The following is a 5000-nucleotide window of genomic DNA, read 5'->3' as shown; positions in this document are numbered from 1 at the left end:
AACAACAAAAAGGCGATCTTTACGAATCAGACGATTAAAAAATGTGAGGACATTTTTCCAACTAAGAATGCGAAAAAATACGAATTTCTAATAATAATTACCCTCGGGCCTTCTAATCCAGACCGGAAATAGCCTTCAACATCACAACAAAATAAACGGAAATAACACCAGGCCTTATCCAAAACGGAAATAGCGAAAAGATCTGGCAATGTGGAGTAACAATAGACCCTCCTGAGCTATGAATGATGATAATAATATTAATAATAATAATAATAATATCAAAAAATATCAAACATAATATCAATGGTAATAGTAATGATAATAAAAAATAAGATACAATCTGGAGAAAGTGACAGTTTCCTCTCCCTTTTTTTGTTTTGGTTTCAGGGGCGATTTCAGACACTATTAAGACATGGGAAAGAAATTAAAATCATGCGAGAAAATTGTGAAACGCTTTTATTTTCAATTTGAATAATAATCAATATAGTAAAATTATTTATTTCGTTAAGATTATGTGCGGCTATGTGGTCTTGTGGTATGACACTCGCTTTCGGAGCAGAAGGTCTGGGTTCGAGCCTCGCGCTCGACGCATAGTTGAGTCCTTGGAAAAGGCTCTTTACTCACATTCTCCCACCGTACTCAGTAGTAAAATGAGTACCTGGTCGTTAACAGCGTTGTCTTTGTCCGAAAAATTGTAATATCGCCTAACAGGCGTCATGTCTCGTTCTACATGTTAACTGTTGCTGTTGACCAGCGACCCCTTGTAAAGCGCTTTGAGCACATTTAGTGGATATTGCTCTATATAAAGCTTAATCTCAATCTCGCACATAAACACACCTGTTCAAATGATCGTCCTCTAGGCGCATACTTTGTAATGTCAATGTTGCTGCTCGAAGCTCGAAGAAAAAAAATGTGAAATTGAATGTAAGCTTCAATTTAATATACGAAAACAGATAAAAATGGACGTTTCGGGTTTCCCCTTTATCAACAAAACAGGATGATTGAAACACTTACAGACGAATGAGGATGTGGTAAGGATCCATCTTAACAACGCCACTACCATAATATTATCTCATTCGTCTGTAGTGTTTCTTTCATCCTGTTTTGTTGATAAAGGGGAAACCCGAAACGTCCATTTCATCTGTTTTCGTACATTGAATTAAAGCTTACATTCAATTTTTCACATTGTTACTTATAAGGCGCATGCTTTGAATATTATTCGAACCAACCGTACAATCACAGAATTGGCAGAAAACTCTCATTTCAAAAAAGAATGTATGTACCTACAAGATAAAAAATTCAGGTGACCATTAACATGTCTTGAGCTTTTGTTATAAAAAAAACAAACTTGAGTTTTTATATAGCGCAATATCCACGAGGAACATGGAGAAGAATTAAAGAAGCTGATATACAGAGAAATGATAAGACATGGAATGAGATTTTTTTTAAAGTTAGCTCAGGATAGATAAGGATGGAAACTGTTTGTCTGTGGCCTATACCCTGACCAGGGGTGTAAAAGGCAATTATAATGATGATGAATATCCACTAAACGTGCTCAAAACGCTTTACAAAGGGTCCCAGGCCAATGGCAACACGTAACATAAAGAACGAGACAGAAGGGCGGCTGATAGGCGTTAATACAATTTTTTTCCGACAGGAGACAACGCTGTTAACGATAAGGTATTTAGTTTACAACTGATTTGGGTGGGAGAATTATGTGAATAAAGAGTCTTTTCCAAGGACTCAACTATGCGCCGAGAGAGGCTCGAACCCTGGACCTTCCGATCCGAAAGCGAGTGTCATACCACAGGACCACAGACAGGCACAATGTCTATTCAAAATAACTTGAAAGTTTATATATAATAGCGGAATATCCACTCGTTATCGTCATCATCATCACCATCATCATCATCGTTATCATCATCATCGTCATCATCATCACCATCATCATCATCATCATCATCATCATCATCATCATCATCATCATCATCATCGTCATCATCATCATCATCATCATGGCTTATCTAGTATGACACTCGCTTTCGGATCGGAAGGTCCTGGGTTCGAGCTTTGCACGGCGCATAGTTGAGTCCTTGGGAAAAAGGCTCTTTACTCACACATTCTCTCACCGTACTTAGGTGTAAAATGAGTACCTACCTAGCGAGTGTCATACCACAATAAGACCACAAAGCCACATAATCGGTACCGTGGAAGATCCATTTCACCTGACGATATTCTCCTAACCATCGTAGAGGAGACATGAGAGAAGACTTTGCAGTAGATAGTATGCGCTTGGCTAAGAAGCTCATAACATTGCCATCCGGAAGTATGATGGACCAACACACAAAACTATGTGTATCCATGAACGTTTATAGTCGGGTTAATACAGCTCAGTGAGCATTACTCATAAACGCGGATGGCAAAAAACAATAACAAAGACCTGAGTGACGTCATCTTCGAACTATCTATAATTCACTTTAATATAGATCGTATTGAATTTGTTTTAAACTTTTGTTATTTCTATTTGTTTCTTTGCTTCATTATTGATTTTACTTACTTGATTTGGTGATTGGAAATATTATATTCTTGTGTGAGTTATATTGGCAATTGCCTAACAATAAACCTTTGAATTGAATTGAAATTGTTATATCAACCTGAGAAAAACAATTTTTGTTTTTTGTTGGGTTTTTTTGGGTTTTTTTTTTTGTTTGGGGTGGGGGTAATTTTTAGATTTGCCAGTAATTCTGGGCTCGTTGCAAATTTTTAATATTGGCTATTGGCTGTATGGAGCCATTTTGACTCCCAGCCCTATTTATTTATTTTTTTAAAGACTATATTTATCATAACATATTATTCTGTTTATCTTACCTGTATGCCAAAGGAAAACAGTAAACCATTTAATTTGTTTTTTACAGTTTTATCAAATCAAATAATTTTATTTTGGAATCAAATCCATAAAGCACTTCACATAAAATTCCAATCTGAATAAAGCACATGATAAACTTTATGTACGGCTTGAACAACTTGTCGGGACATCAGCGCTTGTTGGGTATTTTTTAAATTTAACGACTCTTTTTCACGAAAATAAAATAAAAAGAAGTCCCCGGTTGAGTTTTTTAAAGATAATGATAATAATAATAACAATAATAATATGCGTCTCATCCGCTCAATAGATAGTATGCGCTTGGCTAAGAAGCTCACAACATCGCCATCCGGAAGTATAACGGACCAACACACAAAACTCTGTGTAACATTGACCGTTTATAGTCGGGTTAATACCGTTTAGTGGTGAGAATCACTCATAAACATGGATGGCAAAAACCAATAACAAAGACCTGAGCGACGTCATCTTCGTTCTATCAATACGGTATAAGGTCGGGATTAACAAAACGCAGTAAATAGAATTTTTAGTTTAAAATATAAAGATTTGAATGAGATTAACCTTCGCGAAGTCCGTCCCGGGTTTGAGGGATTTTGCCCAAGATTTTTAGATGAAGATGATCATTTATTTAAAATCGATCGAAATTTGAAGGACAAGTTTTCTGGCCAAATTTTAAAATACATATTTTTTCCAGAGTACGGCATTTAACTGGTAAATGTACTTCACTAAAAATAAAAAAAAGTAATGAGTGACACCTAAAAGGCGATGGGTCACATATTATTATTATCATAGTATTATTACCAGCAGGTCGTGATAAAAACGGATATAATATAACATCTATATTAATAAAATCCAATTAGAATAAGGGAAAAAAACAACAAATATTTACATTCATTAATTATTCAAAAAAAAACAAGACGCGTCCAGCCTCTTTGACAGTCAAACGTGAACACGTGATTCTTCATTTGTAACCCAATTCGAATTGGGATACGCGATACGCGGTACATACAGTACCCTTTAAAGGCGATGGGTCACATATTATTATAGATACTATTATCACCAGCAGATCGGGATAAAAATGCGAGATTTTTTTTTACACCATCATAATACTAATACTACGTCCACAGCAGGTGCGTTACATCGGTGGGGTCTAACTTCCTGTCCAATATGTCCACGCTGTGGGCAAGAACCCGAGACGGCAGAGCATCTAGTCGAACGGTGTGTTGTGCCATGTGACGATGCTACCAGGCGGGTTCGCGACGGTGCACGAATGCGGACCGGACTTTGCTGATTGGGTCGATCGTCATAACATAGTAGTGTGAGAACCATAAGAAGCTGCTGCCCAGCGGCAGGTCTGAGGGAACTTATGGCTTTTGGTATTACACCGGTCATGAAGTGTGGCTCTCACATCTGTCTTTCACACCAGACCTGTCTATTTCTGTGAATATATGTGTGTGAATGCTCTCTCTCTCCCTCTCTCCCTCTCTCTCTCTCTCTCTCTCTCTCTCTCTCTCTCTCCATCTATCTATCTATCTATCTATCTATCTATCTATCTATCTACCTACCTACCTACCTACCTACCTACCTACTTATCTATCTATCTATCTATCTATTGAATCGTGTTTGATACAAATATGGTACGAAAAGTGCTCGACATGTAGTAATGGAGCGAATTATTATTTAAAATATTTACCACAATGTTTGGGACAGTCTACATCATGTTACTACATGTCGAGCACTTTTCGTATGATGTAGACTGTCCCAAACATTGTGGTAAATATTTTAAATAATAATTCTCTCCATTACTACATGTCGAGCACTTTTCGTGTGATGTAGACTGACCCAAACATTGTGGTAAATATTTTAAATAATATCTATCTATCTATCTATCTATCTATCTATCTATCTATCTATCTACCTACCTGTCTATCTATATATCTATCTATCTATCTATCTATCTATCTATCTATCTATCTATCTATCTATCTATCTATCTATCTATCTACCTATCTGTCTATCTATCTATCTATCTACCTATCTGTCCACCAAGTCATCTATTAATCTGTCTATCCAACCCTCTGTCTCTCTATCTTTCTATATGTCTATCTGTTATCTGTAG

This window comes from Berghia stephanieae, chromosome 6, assembly GCF_034508935.2.
Source record: "Berghia stephanieae isolate SIO BIC M18660-M18661 chromosome 6, UCSD_Bste_1.3, whole genome shotgun sequence".
Taxonomy (NCBI): Eukaryota; Metazoa; Mollusca; class Gastropoda; order Nudibranchia; family Aeolidiidae; genus Berghia; species Berghia stephanieae.
This window is presented reverse-complemented; position numbering follows the sequence as displayed.